We start from the raw sequence: 20,695 nt of genomic DNA, 5'->3' as shown, positions 1-20,695 counted from the left end.
GGAGAAGGTGTCAAGAGGGAAAGGGCTCCAAATATTCTTCAAACCCCCACCCCCATTACTCATAATAACACTATGGATAATTTTACACGTTAGCCTGCCTGAACAGAATAGTATGTTTGGCAATCATTTATTTTGATTTCATTTTTAAAATTTTAACAACTTTTTTTTAAACTCCTTTTTATTGATCAATGGTCAACAATTTGCCCAGAACAGGTCAATGCAAAATATCACGACAATGACGTTTACATACATGTGTTTTCCGACACTGATCAAACAACAGCAACAATAATATAAGCAACACCAAACATAACTCGGTACAGTCTATATGCCAATGTAATGTCATCCATACAATAAGAGGAGACCATACCCAAACCCTCCCACCAGCATTATTATCCCCTCTGGGGTTCAAAACGGTAATATAACTTAACTGTTATGTTTAAATAAGCCTAGACATATTAAACATCAGTCCTGCCAAGCATTACACATCAGACGTGACACTAATGCATTTCAGTGTGGTGCATCGCATTACCGCACTGAAATGCATTGTCACGCATAATGCATAGGCAGTCTGAGGTACATGGTGGCTGCAAACGTGGGTGTGGCAGCTGACTGCAGACAATGCCTGCTCCAGCGCGCTGCTCCTGTGGTCTTGAGGCTGTAATCCCAGCCGAGCTATGGCCTGCCGCTCTCTGCTACAATGCATCCCCCTCGTGGCCGCGGGGCTCTGAGTCAGCCTGCCTGACGTCATATCCGTTGCCCCATGAATAGCTAGGGCTCCGCGGGCTATGTAACATCCTGCTGGCTCCGAGGGCGCTCAGCGGGGAGTTTATTGTTCATGAGCTTGAAGGCGCCAAGGCGGCCGTAAATGATTATGGGGCAGGCAGCGCTGTTGTTCGCACGATGGCCCGGCCACACTGCTGTGTAGGCCCTTATAATCAAGGCCGCAGCATTCACTTAAAATTTCCGAGCCGCCCGAAGAGAGAATTGTGCAGTGATGGGTACGGACAGCCATGACTGACCGTCACTGTCAGGTCTGCCAGGTCTCCGGGAGGACAGCAGCAGCCTAGACCGAAGTATAAGGCAGATTGCTGTGAGGGTAGCTCACTTGTAGCATGAGCGCCCAGCAGCCTTGTTACGGAAGATCTTCTGGTGGATCCCCACCGAGACCAGGAAGACCGTCACCCAGGCCCTCGTCACTAGCCGACTGGACTACGGCAACGCCCTCTACGCCGGTACCACCGCCAAGCTCCAGAAGAGACTCCAGCGGATCCAGAACGCCTCAGCCAGACTCATCCTCGACATCCCACGAACCAGCCACATCTCCGGACATCTGAGAGACCTTCACTGGCTCCCCGTCAACAAAAGAATCACCTTCCGCCTCCTCACCCACGCACACAAAGCCCTACACGACCAAGGCCCGAGCTACCTCAACAGCCGGATCAACTTCTACGCTCCCAAACGCCACCTCCGATCAGCCAACCACGCCCTCGCCGCCGTCCCCCGCATCCGAAGAGCGACTACAGGAGGAAGGTCCTTCTCCTACCTGGCCGCCAAGACCTGGAACTTCCTCCCGACCGACCTGCGCCTGACCCAAGACCACCTCTCCTTCAGGAAGAAGCTGAAGACCTGGCTGTTTGAGCAGTAGCGGCACCCCCCCTCCCCCAGCGCCTTGAGACCCTACGGGTATGTAGCGCGCTCTATAAGTGTCACTGATTGATTGATTGATTGTTGCAGTGCAAGTCACCGTCCGACGAGCCAATCATGCAAGTTCCGGCTGAAAATTATCACAGTAAGTAGACAGTTCCTTGTTTCAGCGACTTGCCACCCTGTTTGTCAGTATAACCTTAATATGGTGCCAGTTTTAACACAATTGTCAATATGGTGCTGGGAGGGGCAGGATATGGAGTCTGAGGCCCTTGTGCTGGTTCCCTGGCCCTCATCTCGGCTTTCAGTAATGATTGTGCCGGTTGGCTGGGCTTTCAACGCTGAGCCGGAGTGTTACTATCAGCAGAACCTGGATGTAGCTCTGTGGCAGCCTGCCTGCTGTTGATGTGAGCTAGTGCCGCCTTAGGCAGACCTCTCAGCTTGGGGTAATTATTATTAGGGTTTAGCAAGGCTTAGGTGGGCCGGGTCCTGCCGGAGTGAAAAGCAGATGCCGAGATGGCCGCTCTCTGTCGGGCTCTTCATCTTTTTTGCCCTTACTGTCAGCATGAAAAAGATATTAATTCTACATAGATACTCGTTTTGTTTCTTTCACAGTCTCACCATGTCACAACGGAAGCATTTTCAATGTTACTTACAACGAAGCTATAGTTGTTGTTTATTTATCTTATACAGCTAATAAGCATTGACAAAGCTAAATAGTCCTGACCTCTTGTAGAAGTAATGTTACTTCTTGTATTGTATATCTGGATGCAATGACCGAAGCAGCAAAATACAACTTGGGCGGTACAATGTGCCAACACAGTTTTTTCTCTTTGCGTGTTTTTAACCTACACCCTTTATTACATTTGAGAGACCCCCCCCCCTCGTTTTTTCATCCAACTTAAACCCCTGGCTTTTACCTATGCGTGCCTCTCTGGTGTAATTTCTAATATCTATATGTTTCCCTCGTCTTCACTGCTTAATTTTGCTTATGAGAAAGTGTCACTCATAGTCTTTGAAATGTCACTCATAATTAGACTGACGTTATGAAAATGTCACACATGGCAATCTGAAACCTTGGCAGCTATGAAACATTGCCAGTTTAATTATGAAAACATTTGACGGGGGCCTGATGATTTTTTTTTCTTTAACTGAGGGGGGAGGGAGGACGGCATTAAAAAGTTTGAAGACCACTGGGCGAAGATTTAGCAAACGAGCCTGACTGGACCCAAGTTGATTTCATAAGTGTTTTCCATGGTGAGGTCGCACAAAGGCACCATATAATACACAATTCTCCCGATATTTTATTTTAAATCTCCCACGTCCCTGTCCTAAAATGTTGGCATGTATGCGTACCCAGCTGTACGGGTATACAATCTCACCCACACCAGACCAGCCTAACACCCCATAAGGGACTCCTCTACCAAATCACACTGGACTAGCACTTCTCACTCAACTCACACGTTAGTTAGGCCTCTTCAGCCAGCAGAAGCCCGAGATGGGCATTCTGTGAGGACTTAAACAGAGAAGAAAACAGCAAAATAAAATGCACAGAGGGACCCGTGCGTGCATCTTCTCGGGTTTTATTTTTTAATTAAGGTTTAGACGAGACAACGAACTCAACTTCTGTATCTTTGATGGTCTCTTGATGTATTTGGTTTATTTGCAGCTCTTGCGGAAAAACTACCATGACTCCTGTTTACGTGGCACAGAGCTGCGCATGCTCCGAGCTTGGGATACGCAAGAGACATATCTCACCTGCGCATGCTCAGACGTGCTGCGCCTACTCGTAACCGGCACGAAAGATCTGCGCATGCTCCAAGTTGCAAACACTGCATTCCTTGGTTGAGTCCGCCCGGTCTGCGCATGCTCCGAGGGACGGGGCCTCGCACGGTGCGGTCCACTCTCAGAGCTCGCTGTGACTCGGCCGGCGGGCTCCGAGGCCTCGCTTCCCTTCAGCGGCGGCTGTGCCCCGTGTGACCTGGAAAGGAATCAGAGGTAGCGGCGTGGCCTTGAACCATCCAGAGGTCAGTGAGCCCGCTGGTGCCATTGGTTCATTTTCAGGAGTTCCATTAGTCTTTGGGGTCAGAGGGGCGGTCGGGCTGGTACTGGTGGCTGTTGCCAGGGCTTTAAGTAGGATGATGCAAATGAGGAGAGGGGTCTTTCGGCAGGGCGTGGCATATAAAGTTAGGGGCGTGGCTTAAACGGTTATGCTAATAAAGGAATATTTCCTAGCTTGAATGATGAGTTCATTATGCTAGTCTTTCTTTACACAAACCTCACAGCAGCAAAACATAAACTCCCATGAATAACCAACCACATTATGTTACCCACAAAACGTGATCACAATAGCCAATTCTATGTTTGGACTGGAGGCTCTGATTATGCTTTTCTTTCTTTTACTCTTCAAAACATCAGCCAATTAAATTGAACACTACATTTCCATGACCCCATAACAGTCACATGATAACCTTAAAGACCCAGCCATATTTAATCCCTTTGTGCCGTAATGTGCCATTGTTTCTGCTTTACAGCGTTCTTCTGTTTGTTTAACCCCTTCCATGCTGATGACGAACCCCAGCCGTCATGCACTATGGTGCTCGTGTGCTGATGACGGCTGGGGTTCGTCACGGCCCGCCCCTGTTCGTGTTGTTTACAGCACACCAGGGGACTTGCGGCCGCATGGAAGGGGTTAAAGCTTCCACCGTTGTTGCTCTCGACAGTCACCGTTGTTTTTCTATACACCCTGTGTTTGTACAGGACCCGTTCTTCGCCCTCGTTTCTTTGTGTGGAGTGGGAGACTTGGAGTGATGACGCGTGACTGCAGACGTGTCTTCTTTCTATGACAAGGTTCGAGCAGCCAGTGTGCATGCGCGACGGCCAGAATTCTGCCTTCAGTTTACGAAGGCTTTGAAAGCTGGAGAGACGCATCTAAGCTCTCCTTGTCTCTTCTAAACGTTGTTTGTTAGCATTAGCCTGGTGGCTTGCTGGCCTGTTTTTGGGGTCTGTCTGCAGCACTCCCCCTTGATTGCTCCTATTCAGAGGTGTGACTCCCTTCCTGACCTGCTCTTTCCACTAGAGGCATTTATTGATCTGCAGTGCAAACCTTTTGAACTTGGCTGAGTACTATGAGGAAGTCTATATTATTATCATGACCCGGCTGGGTCTTTGGAGCAAGACCTTGTGGATGTACTGGATGCTGGCGTGCAGCACTCAGAGCTCAAGGACCTTGTGAGAGCCATTGAACCCCTGAAGCGACACCTTTGTAGGTACGCTGAACAACAGAGTTGGCTGGTTCCCCCTTCCTTCACGTATAAAAGGTGATCAGTCCTCTCAAGCTAAAGCCAGCAGGAAAACCCCTATGGGAGCTCATGCCACTAAATTTGAGCGAGTGACCAGCTCCTTGGCAATGGATCATGACTACAGCACTTCGAAAACACTCTCAGCCTTCATTCCGACAACAGGTGATGATTAAAGTACTTTATCCTCCCAGAGTTCAGACCACAAAGACTAACCTTGTTCTATCAAGTGTAAACGCAAGTCATGCCATGTCGATCCCGCTCCTCAAGCTAAGGTTCTCACCATTGAGCCGACTAAAATTATTCATCCAAATTCTTCTGTGTGGTTTCCACCTCCGGGAAGTGGTGGACTATGTCCAATCACATATTGGCCTTGTGTTTGACAAAAATGTTAGAGCTTGCCTGCGCTCGGAATCTCCCGAGCAAAGTCACTAACATTCCTGAAGTGGATCAAACCCTCGTTAACTAGCTCAAAAAGTACTCCTAGGACCCGAAGAAGGGTATCGATAGGGCCTGGCATTTATGTCGAGATAAGCTCCTCAACATATCCGGACCCCTCACTAAGATTCTAAAGTTAGGTAACCGAGCCAAGGAATCCGCTATGGCCATTGACCCTGATGAGTTGGTCGTCTGGGGGCAGAGGGCTATATGCCAATTGGACAATGTAAATGAAGCTATTTCCAGTGCGCAGCGTAGGTCCATCCTCCTTCATCTTGACCAGAAGCTCACTGAGCTTTCACCATTTAAATCTGTTTCAGTGGCTCAGGTCTGCTGTTTGGTCAGCCTTTTCTCAGAGAGTTATCTAAATTTGTGGCTACATTCAGTAACCACGAGAAAGCTCAAGGTTTCCTTTGCAAATCATTCAGACCACTTTTCAGAGGGAGTTCTTTCGGCTGAGATTATAGCCAAAACCCGCAGAGCGGTGTTTATCAAACCAGAGGTGGTTATCAAGAATCCTCTGCCAATTCCAACTGCTACCTCTCTCCTCCCCAAGGTAATAAGAATCATTTCCGAAGAGGTCGCTATGGTGGATCGCAGGGTTCCTCCCAAGAGTCTGATACCATAGGTGAGATTAGTTCTGTTTTCCGAGTTGTTACTCGGGGGCAGGATCCAGTCATTTTTACACAATAGGCAGAATCTGACGCAAGATCTCTGTGTTCAGCTCGTCACGAGCACGGGGCCGCTGTGCGCACCCCCCACCCCCCAGCACAGCAGGGGAATCAGCCCCGCAGGCAAGGGGTTAAAGATTCATAAACTTTGTCCAGAGATGTAAAAGCCTGAACGAATGATAGGATGTGACGTAATGGCGAGAGCTACCGACTTTGCAACTGAGGAATCAGGTTTGATCTATGCATAAGCTCAACATTCTGCAATTCTGAGCAGATAAATTAATCGTCCCTTGCCAACCCCCCCTAACCCCCCCCAAAAATGGTGTTCTTGTGTTATGTAACTAGTGTTCTTGTAATGTGTTCAAATACCTTTGGGTCATGTTTGCGCTATATAAAACTGCAAAAAAAATCACTAGGTCCTTCATAAAGGCTTTGCTGAAGAGGTAATCCTTTGCGCCTGTGCCAGCCTGAGTGGTAGTCAACTATCCCAATTTAGGGTCCAAAGTAAAGCAGGAAACGTCTACACTTTGCCGGCAGGGTGCTGTTCGCTTTGTCCAAAAGACAAAAAGGCCTCTGGCCTCATCCCGAAAGGACAACTCGGGTCTATGGATGTACCTGTGTGCTTGGTGCCAACTCCATGATCTTTGTTAGGGGTCTTGTAACAATATTAGGTTTATTTTGGCACAACCTCCAAGATCTTTCACTATCCCTCTTGGGGTCATTAATCAGTCTGCCCATTAAGGTAACCATTATGGTGTCTTGTTCGGGGATGGCATGACCTTGCCCGGTAAAGGAGGGTCTCACTGCATACTACACCGAGTTTGTTGTGAACTTCTTTGTCAATCGGCTGCCGCAGCCACCTTTTCAATTAACATGCCACCGTCTCAGAGGGCTCCCGCTCCAAGGAGCTCGGATGTCATATGTCATTGCGATTGAAAAGGTCAGAGGCATTAGCCTGGTATTATTGGGCACTAGCTGCCTCAGTCTTTTAATTCCTTCTTAGTTCCCCCTGTGAGGTGCCATTCTCGAGATCCCTTAGATCCTTTGAGTTCTCATCCGAGAAGGGGAAATCCATGACCCTCTGGTCTTGGTCGGACCAAGGTTCAAGTATTACTCACATCTGCTTGAAAAGGCCACTTGAGCCTGCCTCCTCTGTAAGAGGTCCACTTCTGAGTTTTTGAAGTTTACCAAAGGCTGCTGCCGATTCTTTGGACTGTGAAAAGCCCTGCAGTGTAACGGGGGCCCCACCTGCATGGTGCGTCTGTGGCAGATTCCCAGAAGAACACTTTGGGATCTTGGTGGTGGAGCTCTGCCACTTCTGCAATGTCTTTGTCATTTCCATCTCAACCGACTGGGAAACTGCCATATGAATAATGGAAGCCAATTCTGGGTCCACCTCATATTCCTCTGTCACCTCCTCCTGCCTCCCATATACATGAGCTTCACCCGTTGAAATCACTGATGAAGTCAGCTTAATGAATTATAGTGTACACGAAGATAACCCCTGACTAATAACACACCAGTCAATATCAGAGGAAAACTCCTAATCAAACTACCCCTGTGGAGAAAAACACACGAGAAGCACAACCTGTAATTGTAAAACGCTGGGGTTGAATGTGCACGCGGACTCTCACAAAGTTCTGCCTTGAGACTCAAACACTGAATGCATCAGCAGCTCAAACGCCTTGTGGAAGCCTCTGCGATAACGCAGGAGACGTCCTTCAAGAATGCTGCCACTTAACCACAATCCAGAGCAAGCACTGATCCGTGGAGGGGCACCCCAGGTCAAACTGCCTGGCAGGAGGTGTTGAGAGAAGCGCTCACTGATGCAAGCTGCGCTCCCTGAGACGAAACTTTAATACAGATCTAATGTTAAACAGTGAGAAACTAAATAAGGGCCACTTCCCCAAGGCTGCCGTGAGCAGCAAAAAAAAAGAGGACAAAAGGAGGACGATGTGGACTGCTATACCAGAGGGGCATTGTGATTAGCTATTGTGGTCAAATGTAGTTGATGACATATGCGGTTATTCATGGAAGTTGTCGTTCTATTTTTGCTGCTTTGAATTTTGAATAAAAAAAGAAAAGCATAATCAAGTCTCTGGTCCTTACATAGTATCTGTGCTTACTTGGCATAGTGTGCCGCCTGGTCGTTTTGCTGACTCTTTCTGTAATTGCATCTAGATTTAGAACACAACAACTTACATTACATATAAAATAAATGTGGACTATTGGCTTTGTCAGTGGTTGCTAGCTGCGTAAGTTGAATCAGTAACAACAATGACTTTCTGTTAAATAGTATTAAAAATGCTTCAATTCTGAAATAATTAGAACGTACAATAACTTCAGTGTTCCAGTAAGAGCATAAAATCAGACTCTAAAATATTTTTATTAATTTAGTTTTGAGCTTGAAAAAATGTCTAGACGCTGCTTATTCTGGGCAGAAGCAGCACATGCAAACTCTTTATGTCTGAAACCCGTTACATTTCGAGTCTGAGCTCTGTTCGTCGCCCTCCAGCCCCTCTGTAGATTTCAGTTCACTATCAAATGATCATTTCTTTTAATTAATTCCTGATCGCGGCAGCATGCATAGCAAATTAGTCTCTTTAAAGTTCCAGCAAAGGCCGGGGACAGGTAGTACTGCCGGTGAGTTATGAGGCTGTAGGATTGCGAAGGACTATGGTGCAAAGTTGTTCCTGGCCACAGTTGAGGTGCAGGTGCAAAGTTGGTCCTGGCCACAGCTGAGGTGCAGAACAAACAGCTGCCATACTTTTTTTTTTAACAATTCTTATTTTGCAGTTAAACGCAACCAAACCAATCATGGCAGCCTAAGTATCTCTCAGGATATCACATCGATTTTCAATGGCATTCACTGTATTAACCCTTAAAACCCACACAGCTTCTCCCCACACCCAAGGAACCTACAAGTCATAATCTTTGTCTCAATCAGGATACTACTTTTGCCAGAAGGAGCCATCCAGAATGCCCCGGTATGTCCCTGTTAAGGCATCCTCTACTTTCATAAACCTGGTCTCTGCAGCCCTGCACCAATCCATGTCAGATTTCCACTCTTCAACACTCTGTTGCTCAGCTGCTTCCCACCAGTGAACAACATTTCTAATACTGCAAATCCCAGGGTGGACAACAATTTAGGATACTTTGAGGTTCTTCCTCCCTCAGATATTCAAAATAATTGTTTTTTGTGAGACCGCAGCCCATAAGCCAGCTCCCTACTGGAGTCCTTCCTGGACCCACTTCCAGAATCCTGCCAACCGTGGACAGTCCCAAAGTGTATGTAGAAACTCCCCTAATTCCCCACAGCCCCTGACAGACTTATCAGTTTGGGCCCTGCCCCCTTGCCTTCTTGTTATACTTAGCACCTCTGTACTATAAAGACACATTGTCTCTGATCTCTTGTGTGGACAGACTAGAGTTCTATTTATGTGTTTTTTCTATGTTATTTGTGTAGTCCCCTCTATCTTTGTATGTATGTAGGCATACTTATATAGCGCGACTGTCACCCAAAGGGCATCCTGGCACGGCAGTGGTCCAGATTCTCCTTCCCACCTCCACCTGAAGCCCCTTGCTGTCCTTTAATGATACGTTGCGTTTTAATGGGGGGACCCAGAAGCCTACCAGACCCAGGTTGTTGAATCAGTATAGAGGAAAGTGGTCAGGTAGCATAGGACACTATTAGTTAAACATCTTAAATCACATCCAAAACAAAATGATTCCCGAGGTTATACTCTCAGATTTATTGTGCCATTCCTTGCATCAATTTTTATGAGATATCAATCAAATATATACACATATTTACAGTGTGGTGCTCAGGTATGAAGGAAAAGGAGGGAGGAAGGGAGTGAGTGGTTTATGAGGGTTTAGTGAGGATTGTGGACACAGAGAGGGTGATGGGACATGTTATCATCACATGACAATTGTAGTATCAATCCGCCCTAAACTTTAGGGTATGCGTTCCAAAAGTACATAGCTCCACATGGACACTGAACACTCTTTTCAAATTGTCCTTGCTTGTACTCGTGTATGTGTGTCGACGTTTCGACCCCAAATAATTAAGCTAGGTGAGTCCAGCCTTAGGAAGGGGTCTTCATCACGACTGTGTCGGAGCACCTGAAGAGGTAGAGTGTATTTGGTTAGGTTTGGGCAAGATCGTTGTGATTATTTAAAGGAGAGGGGGATGTGATAGTGATTAAAAATAAATTACCTAAATTAGTCAGCTAATTACTTGTCGCTGAGTAAGTAGATGAAGAGGCCTCAGCCGAGCTCCTGTCTGTTGGAAAAAGAATGAAAGTCAGTGGACCAATGACGGTAGAGAAGCATATTTAAACCGGTGGTGTAGAGAGAGACTTACTCATAGTTGATGCAGTCTAGTGTGCTCGTCAGAATCAAACGGATGGCAGGTCAAGTCTATCTCTGTCATATGCGAATGAATCTAAAAATGGAAAAAATGTTGTGTCAGTGTGTAGGCCGTGTATTATCGTGGTGATTGAAACACGTTCATAATTTATGTTGGAAACAGGATGTCTAAATCATAAGGATGCCTCTCACAAGTGTGGCGTGCTGATTATGTCAAATCGCCGTAATAGTGTGTAATTATTTATGCCTGCATACCGCGTTGCTGTCGCTTTGAAAATGCCACTTCAAGCCTTGCAGTTAAATACAGAACGCTCGTAAATGTCCGAATGGACGAGCGATACAGGCTACATACACAGTCACTGTTTATAGTTTGCTGGTAAAATCGTGTTTCCAAAAAGGATCAATGCTACAAGCGGCGTTCGGAATACATGGTCAAGCTGCGCGTGTTAGCCAAAGTGTATGTAGAAACTCCCCTAATTCCCAACAGCCCCTGACAGACTTATCAGTTTGGGCCCTACCCCCTTGCCTTCTTGTCATACTTAGCAACTCTGTACTATAAAGAGACATTGACTCCGATCTTTTGTGTGGACAGACTAGAGTTCTATTTATGTGTTTTTTTTCTATGTTATTTGTGTAGTCCCCTCTGTCTTTCACGACAGTGGTCCAGATTCTCCTTCCCACCTTCACATGAAGCTCCTTGCTGTCTTTTAATGATGCAGCCTATCTATCATGCACTAAAGTAAATGTTTTTTTTTCTTTTTCTTCTTACGACATCCCTGACCTCAGTCCTAGGGGTTTTATTTTACTTGATTTAGTCAGAGAATCCAGGTGAAGCCCGTTTCCACAGTGCATTACTACAATTTGTATGCAGTGTACTGAAATGAGGAGCCTGGAACGAGAATAGGGTGGCCAACTATCCTGCATGTTATACTTTTGTCCTGCAGTTGTGGCTCTTATCCTTCTGACTGCACAGCTATCGTGCAGAATACCCATAGCCCTGTATTTTGGTTCGCCACCTCTTATTACTTTTATGGTTTTATGATTAAACGGTTAGTTAAGCAGTAGACCCAAGAATGCAGCAAATTGCTTTTTGTTGCAAAGGCTATGGATTTGCTACCAGATTGCATTTTGGTGACAATACCATGAGACTGTACTGGGACCTTGTTCTCCTAGGTAATTGCCATTCCATTTTTTGTATCCGAACACTAGCAGAACAGTGATCGTTCAAGAGCATTTCATTTTGCCATAAAGAAAACTGGGATTAAAAACCCTGTCTCCTGGTTACATTTTTTTACAACTTAGTTGATTAGGTCAATACTAAGGTGATAGTGAGTCTGACTCAAGGCCAAAGGGGTGCCCTTCTCAGGGAAATGTCACTTGTGGGTCCTGTCAAGTTCTAGGATAGTGTTTATTACCAGCATGTGTAGGTGAAGTGGTAAAGGTGAAATTAGATGTCAAGTGTCCAAATTCCATGAATAAGGCTACTCACGGACTAGGTCTGGTGGCAGTGGGTGGTTACTGCTTAGTATGGGTGGATGATACTGATATTTTTTGCAGTATTGATCCTTTTTAGATGTATATGCTGTGCATTATTCCGCTATGTAGTGGTTGGATATAGAATAGTCTCAGTGTGATCCCTTTTTTTCCCCTGGGCGTCATTGACCATTTAGGCTTAAACCCCCCCTTGAGTGACGTTAGGTTTATGCGATGGACATCCCTCGACATTGTTGTCATATTCAGATTTTTTTTCTGGCATTGGATCTGGAAGCCTAAGGGAAAGTTCTGGAGTGGAAGAAGAAGAAATTGTGCAGTAAAAAGACAGATTTCCACCAAAAATCACCATAAAGGGAAGTGGATTAACAATGACTGGTAAAAAAAAGGTGAAGGAAGGTGCCTACAATATGCTGAAAACTACAGAGCAACATTGAGGTGTAAAGATCAAACACCGGGTCTACATGGTCGAAAAATGAGAAAGGGGCATGGAGCATACCCCCTTTAGGTTTTGCACCTAGTGCCACTACAAAAGTACATCCAGAAAGACACACACACAAGGTTTGGAATTCCTCTAAGGAAACACCCTGCAGCGGAGGAACCAGAGGAGCTGGAACATCCTATCGCCCCATGGCTGCAGAACTGGAAGAAGAGCAACAAGTGAGACGTTCACAAATGAGAGAGACATTGGATGACTGGCAGGACATCTATGCTGACTCACCAGACAAAGAGGTGGAATCTCCATCAAAATGATCACCAACAGATGACATCAGTGCATATAAAGTATTAATCAAGAGAGCTGTGGGCACTGATGGGGTTCAACTGGAAGAGAAGCACTCAGAGAAACGCTTAAAACACTGCTACATGACCAGAAGAGAAAACAATTTCTACCAATGCTGCTCAGCATTTTAGACCAGGGCAGAGATGTGTTTAAAGAGCCATCTGCATCCAAGGCAATAACAACAAGGGTGAAAAAGAAGTACAGCTTCTCATCCGAGCATCCACCCTACTCTAGGGAGGACATGCCAGCTGATTCCTTCTTGGCATTGGCATACAAGAAAGCAAACATGGCTATGTCTATGGAGCCACCTTCTGAAAAGAAAAGTAGGGGAGAGGACATGGTGGGGAGAAAATGGAAAGATCAGCAGCGATGTAGTGGCGGATAGCCAACTTGAATGCCTTGCTAAACAGGTACACCGACCAACAGTGGGATGAAATGGAGGAGCTCATGGAACTTCTGCCAAAGGAGTACAAAAAGGGGGCAACTGCAGTGTTACGAGAGGGAAAGACAGTAGACCATTCTGCATGGCCCCTGACATTCTCAGCTTGGCTGAGAATGTCAGGATTCAAACAGGCAGCCCAGTAAGCTACAGAGAACATGCCCTTCACAGGAGACAGTCTGATAGGAGAAGCAGTAGACAAAGTGCTTCAGCACATGATAAAAGACAATTAAACTGCCATGACCATGGGAGTCCTGCAATATAAAGGAGCGTTCAGAAGAGGCATGACCCCGATGAAAAGACCAGTCTCGGGGGCCATACAACCACACAGGACTCAATTAGCCTTCAACCACCAATTGGCTGTGACCACCACAGAGTTAACAAAGTCATTTCCAACAACATCGCCAAAACGGGAGAGGATAAAAGTAGACTAACAACACCAGCTACAACAGGAAGCAGAAGACTTATTGAGCAAACAAGATATAGAGATAGTACCACCGAACCAAACACTCAAAGGGGTGTACTCAAACTATTTTCTGGTACAAAAATCAGACAAGACCAATACTGAACCTAAAGACATTAAACAAGTTCCATAAAGATGTTAAAATTCATAGTGGGAGCCCTGCAAGAAGTCATTCCTCTGATAGGGAAAGGAGACTACATGGCAACATAGATCTCAAGGATGAATACCTATGCATACCAGTAAACAAAAGTTACAATTCCTCATGTTTGTGGTGAACAAGACACTTCCAAATCAAAGTCCTACCTTTTGGGATAGAATCAGCTCCATGAGTGTGCACACATTGTTTAGCTGTGGTCGTAGTAGACCTCAGACGAAAGGGAATCCACGTCTATCCATATTTGGGTGACTGGCTAGTGAAGCGCAGACAAGCAGCTAGTGTAGGAAGAATATCAACACAGTCATTCAGACCCTACATGCACTAGGTTCCTCCATCAATTAAAAAAAATCATAGAACCCAGATACGAAGAAGACGTTAATTGGGGCAATATTGAACTCGCAAACCACAAAGGTGAAACCAGTGGACAAAAGAGTCAAAGTGATCATAGAACAGACTCATCTGTACCAGAAGGGGCAACATCTGACAATGAGGTCAATGGGAAAATGATGGGAATGATGGCCTCTTGCCTTCCTCTAGTATAACACGCAAGACTTCACATGAGCCCAATGCAGAAAGAGGTCCAACTACAATGGTCACAGTCAGCCAGTAGGTGGGGCGATCTGATGGTTATGTACAAGGTTCATAGAGAAATGCAGTGGTGGATCCTTCAAAATCTATCAGTTAGAAAACCATTCAAACCACTAACTCCCTCTGTGACCATCACAACGGATGCCTCCCACATATGATGGGGATCTCACATGGACAAGGCAAACATCAGAGATCTCTGGACCAATGAGGAAGCAGTGCAACACATAAATGTACTGGAACTGAGAACAGTTTTCCTTGCAAAATACTGCACTGGTGGCAAACATATTGGTCACAAAATTGAAAAAAATATGGTTGGCACCCATGACAAGTGGTGGATGTGGAGCCAGCGGGGCGGCAGCCCACAGCATTATACATATATTTTCTGGGTGACGCATATAAATATTTAAACAAAAAACATGCACAGCAGGAATATGAAATGAGCAGAGTAGCACTCCTTTAATTTTCACTGCTTCTGCTTGGGAAGCGCCTCTTAATGCCCAAGGGCATTTTAGATTTATTTGCAGAGAGCACAAAAACCCTCTCTGAATATTTATACTAATCCCAGGAGAGCTTTCCATATTTTTTAAAGCACTCCGCACTTGAATTATATGCTCTTTAGCTGGAGGAAGGGGTCCCCATTGTGGTTGCTTCTATGACTCAATTTTGTGGCCTTGAGAGTGTAAAGGACTCAAACACATGTTTATTTTGAGTGGAAATCCTTCACTTTAAAAGTTTCAGTGATTGTTAGTAAGTGTTGCTATCGTTTTGTTAATGGTGAATACTTTTGTTTATAGTTACGCATAAATTATTGTGGCGACTTTTTGACAAAGCTGATAAAGCTAAAAGGCTTGTCGTTTATATTTTGGTGTTCTGACACTTTTCTAAAGCCAGTAGGTCTTCCTTACTTAAAATGACACCCTTTTATATCGTTACTTTATATTAAAAAAAAAACTTTGAAAATCGCTGAAAAAACAGAAGGTTTAATCCCTTGCATGCTGCGGATGCCCCCTGGTCGTAACGCGTCACAGTGGGCGTGTGCTAACGACGGCCGGGGGCCGTCCGAAACCCGCCCACTCTCTATTTCGCCCGCACAGCGTGGAAATTCGGCTAGCACGCAAGGGATTAATTAAGTGATGCTGTAGTTAGGTTTAGAAAAAGAAACATTTATATATAGTGCTGTTTTACATAGTGCGAACACTGCCCAATGGCAGTAGAGTACTTTATATGGGAACCAGTTTACATTTCAACAGCTCCCGTCAATAAGCCACATCCGCATTTTCCATTTTGTGTTCATTTACATGTTTTACATTTTGTGTGCTGCAAAATGACATCATACAGGGTTTTCTTTCACCCTCCCTGTACCCAAGCAAGATTGTCACATAGTTCACTTTAAAAACTCATTTCACTTTGCAGAGAACGAAAAGTAAACCCCAGTTCCCATGTTAAAAGAATAAGCAGCAATTTGTCAGAAGACTTAGCCTGACATTTGTCGTCTGCCTTTGAAGCACAACAAATGTGACGAGTAGTAGAAAATGTTAAAACATCTTTATTGCTCTTTCATGAACCATCAGAAATTGGCTGGTAACCCACCAGTGGTCTAGAATCACCCTCTAATATAGCCACCCCTCCACAGCATTCAATGACTTGCACATTTATATGGCCACACATGAAACACACAGTTGCCATCACATTTCGCACACTTTAAGAAACAACAAACCTCACGTAAGAAATGAGGTTACTGATGTGGAAGGGGTGTATCCATAGCAACTTATTAAATTCAGTGTGGTTATATTTGAAAAAAACAATAGCTGTTGGCATGATGTGATCAAAATCTTTATCTATGGACTTACTGTCTGAAATGAAAATCAAAATGTTTCAGCAAGGAAAGGTCCAAGACTGGTGCCAGCAAGAGTCTCTTGAAGTCTAATTCGTCAATGCCAGGCTATTGTGGAAATAATGACAAGAAAGTGATTGGACGTATTATTAAATTGAGTTTCTTTAGAACAAAACCCTTTTTGACAAATAAACAGGGTTAGGTGTTTTTATTTCACCTTGTACTTTCAATGTTAGTTTTTTAGCGTAAAAACAAGACATTAAATTCATGTCATAAGTACCGGACATACATACACATTCCACAATACATAAAAAAATAAATGAATGCATAAATACACAATAATTTACATTTGGCCAACACATGACAAAAAACATTAACAACAAGAAATGACCAGTCCTCAAATTGGAAACAAAGATGTAGTGGTGCAGGCTTATTTATAATTTACAATGCTGTAAACTGCTACAGACAGCTATTGTGGAAGCCATTTGTTTTGGTGCCTAATGTTCCTGACAAGACATATTTGCGGTTCTGATAGATTTGCTGCTTCACCCTGGTCCAAGGTTTCACCTTTGGTCACTTTTTTGCAAGTCTGTACCCTCCATCTGGGCAAGGTTGGAATTCATAGCTTGGCAGGGCTGTACAAGACTGGATACCTTTGCCAGGAGGTCAGCAGAACCCGTTTTCAGTGTGCCAAGAAAGCTCCAAGTGGGATGAACCTGGTTTTCTTCTCAGTTTTGGGTGCATCCTCCCTGGGCAAACCAAACCATCATGTTCCAGTTCTCCAGCGGTAAAAATAATTACACCGTCTAACTTTTTCCAAGTGATAAAGAATTTCCTCTTGGTCAGTCCTGCAGCCCGTAGCTCCCCAGACCACGCTTCTTCGGCTAGGTCTCCTGCAGAGTAAAGAGTTCCGTGGTCTGCTTGACCATCTTAGATTCAGGAGCTGTGCTTTTTGTGTCCCAGAAGCAGGCAAACAAGAGACCAACCACTTGTTCCTTGGACATCCTTTCCAGTCCCCGGGTACCAGCACAGGTCCTTGTGAATCTTCTTGCAGCAGGCCCTACATCAGTTGTAGTCTTCCTAGGTCCAGGAATGTCCTTAGGAGGAGATTTGTGTGTGCATTAGCCCGTGATCAGAGAGCGTTTACAATCCAATCCGATCTAATCCTCCAATGTCTTATCAAGCACTTCCTCTTTGCTTTTCTTTAAAATTCCGCAGGAGCTCTGGTTTCAAAAACAGCTGCCAACATGAAGGCCTGCCTTACCCCTAGCCACTCCCCAATTTAAATTAGCTCTCCTCTCATCTTTCTGAGTCAAAACTGACTCTCTTCTGTACTGTGACTGGAGGCTGGCTGTAAGGCAGGGTCCTGGGAAGGAGTAGCAGAAGTCTTGCCATCTCCAAGTTGTTCTATAACTGCCTTTTGTTCTGCCAACTGTTCCTGCTCTCTCCCAGATTGGTAAACCCTGCTGAGTTGTCATCTATATTGCCTCTTTGTTCACTCTGGGCTCGCAGGCTATTGTCCTGTGAGGCAGGCAATAATTCTCCCAGCCAATGATGAGTATTCCATCACATGCGATGAGAAATATTTAGTCTTCAGAGTTTTGAAAAGAATGGTAACAAAGCACAATACCAATTGACAGCCATATCTCGTTTCTCCAAATACACCATTTACAGAAGTGTGAAACTGCTGTCTTAAGATCCATATTTAGTAGTGCGTCAGCACCTTTACAACTACAGCAGAATGGTGGAAAATACATTTTAAAGAACCATTTCAGAAATTGTTAAAAAGGCACTCACACCATGATTTTATTACACCCAGAGGATAAAAAACAAGATAAAGTGAGTATAAGTGCCTTTCCTAGTCTTGCATGGATGCTTAGTCATTTTACACATTTATAATGCTGTTTACTATCCAACCATTTTTTCTGTATAGAGCACTGTAACTCAATAGATCTATACCAGACTAAAAGCAAATCCTTTTAACAGTAAAAGTATTGCTTTTACTCTGATAAGTCTGTCTATAAACATAAAATGAAGAATGTATATAAATAGGCTTGATGCAGCCTAAGTACTCCCTCCCGCCCCTTGTAATTGTAATTGTAATCGGATTTGTAGAGCGCGTGGCTACCCAGAGGCGTCCCAGCGCTGAGCCCGTGGAATTAGCTAGGGAACGGATGTGACCTAGGAGAAAAGCCAAGTTTTCAAGAGCTTACGGAATTTTAATCAGTTTTAATCAGTTTGTTTCCCTACGAATGTTGAGGGGGAGGGAGTTCCATTGTTTGGAAGCATTGTAGGAGAAGAGGCGTCCACCTGACCGGCCTTCTTGATTCTGGGAGTGTTTGCCAGGAAGAGGTGGTCGAATCGTAGCTTTCTGTTGGCTTTGTATGGTTTGATCAGGGCTCTTAGGATGGGAGGGCCCTTGTCCTGGAGGATTTTATGTGTTATTCAGAGGGATTTGAAATTAATTCTCTCCTGGATTGGAAGCCAATGTAGGGAACTTAGGGCAGGTTTAGCAGAACATCGATTTTTTTTTTGTGCCTGTTAACAGTCTAGCTGCCGAATTCTGGATGAGTTGGAGTTTGTTTATAACTGTTTTCGGGGCGCCAAGATAGAGGGCGCTCCCGTAATCCAGTCTGGAGAGGATGAGACCCTGAATGAGGAGTTTTCTGGAATTGGGGGGTAACAGGGGAAGGATTTTTCGTGTGGTGTGCAGAAGACCAAAGCAGATTCCCGCGGTTTTCCTCGCTTGGGTTTGGAAAGTGAGGTCTTGGTCGAGCCAGGCGCCCAGGCTTTTTATTTCTTTTTTTCTTTAGGGATCTGGCCCAATGCAAGTTGGCCACATGGGGTTGGGAGAGAATTTAGATTGATTGCCTAGCACTAGAATCTCTGATTTGTCTCCGTTTAGTTTGAGGAGAGATTTGCTCATCCAACTGGAGATTTCTTTGAGACAGGAGCATAGGTTTTCCGGGGAGCGGTCTGTCTGGTTTAGTGAGACAACAAGTTGGGGGTCGTCTGCGTACGTGACCAGATTGATACCAAAAGGGGCTACAATTTCCTCCATTGGGGACATGTACACATTGAAGAATGTAGGGCTTAAAGATGAGCCCTGGGGCACCCCACATTGGAGTGGAATGGGTCTGGATCGAGTGCTGCCTGAAAGGTTCTGTTTTCTAAAAATTATTTGAGCCAGGATAGGGCCGACCCTGTACCTCCTATTCTGCTGAGACAGTGGACAAGGATACAGTGATCCACCGTATCAAAAGCTGCACTTAAGTCCAGGAGGATCACTGCTGCAGATCCACCTGAGTCCAGGATTGTTCTCGCCTCTTCTACAACTGCCATCAGGGCGATGTCCGTGCCCTGGCCAGGCTGAAAGCCTGTCTGCGAGCGGTGTAGGAGTCCATTGGACTCTAGGAAGGTGGAAAACTGCTGGTTAACGAATTTCTCTGCCACCTTGCTGATTCCAGGTAGTAAGGAGATGGGCCAATAGTTGCCCATCTCTAGGGGATCAAGATGTTTTTTTTAGCAATGCTGTGACTGTGGCTCTTTTCCAGTTGGGGGGAACTGTGCCCTGTTCTAGGGAGGCGTTAATTATGTTGGTGATGGTGGATATCACTAGCTTCAGGATATTAAAAGGTGCCGGGTCAATGGGGAAGCCGCGTTTAATTGATTTTAAGATTGGGGTGAGCAACTCCACTGTGAGGGGGGAGAGGGAGTCTAGGTGGGGGGCGTTGATTAAGGGAACTGAAGAGTGGTGTTCTAGTAGGTAGTCATTGACTGGGAGGGTTTTTAGGATATTTAGAATTTTGGTGGTGAAAAATTCAGCCAGTTCGTTACATCTGTGGCCAGAGGAGTCAGTGACGGAGGGTGGGTCTGGGACTTTCAGAAGTTTTTTAACGATACGGAATGTTTCCCTAGAGGAGTTGGCGGAGGCTTGAATTTTTTCTTCGAAGAAAGCTGCCTGGGTTGTTTTACGGGTAGCTTTGTAGGACCTGATGGCTGCTCTGTATTCGACTTTTTCATTATAATGGGCCCAGTCCTTCCTCCATGTACGTTCTAGTTTTTTGCATTGTTTTTTCATATCGCAGAGTTCTGGGGTGAACCAAGGGGATTTGAAGGTTCCATTTTTTTTGGTAGGATTTTTCTTGGCATACTTGATCCAATGAGTTTTCTATCCAAGTTGAAAATTGCTTGTCTGCTAACAATGGGTCTACTTCGAATGTGGGGATGGTGAGTTCGAGTTCACGTCTCCAGTCATCGGGGATTAGTTTTGACCAGGGACGTTCTGGGAAGCGTGGAGATGGCCCATGGGGGGGGGGGGGGGGCTCAATAATGGTTTGCCAGTTGAAAGGTACTAGGAAGTGGTCTGACCACAGGATGGGTAGGGGCTCACTAGTTTTTAATTCAGTGATATTTGAAAAGATGAGGTCTAATAGATGGCCTTTTACGTGTGTGGTTTGGAGGCTTTTTAGGTGGAGATGATAGGTAGCCAGGTCAAGTGTAAGGTCACCTGCCACTT

The 20,695-nt window shown here is 45.2% G+C and overlaps 1 protein-coding gene across 2 annotated transcripts in view; it reads left to right on the top strand.

The window, feature by feature from the left end:
• The first annotated feature begins 3,525 nt into the window (after positions 1–3,525).
• Positions 3,526–20,695, top strand: part of LOC147706738 (uncharacterized) — a 101,561-nt gene continuing 84,391 nt past the window's right edge. The window contains exon 1 of one of the 2 annotated variants that reach the window (XM_086925878.1): positions 3,526–3,671. The gene's annotated coding sequence lies outside the window, so the exon portion shown is untranslated. The remainder of the gene's footprint in view (positions 3,672–20,695) is intronic. The other variant, XR_015296589.1, reaches the window with a different exon arrangement.

Source organism: Lissotriton vulgaris, chromosome 6, assembly GCF_964263255.1.
Source record: "Lissotriton vulgaris chromosome 6, aLisVul1.2, whole genome shotgun sequence".
Taxonomy (NCBI): Eukaryota; Metazoa; Chordata; class Amphibia; order Caudata; family Salamandridae; genus Lissotriton; species Lissotriton vulgaris.
Note: the sequence above shows the minus strand (reverse complement) of the source record. Positions and strands in the feature narration are given on the sequence as shown.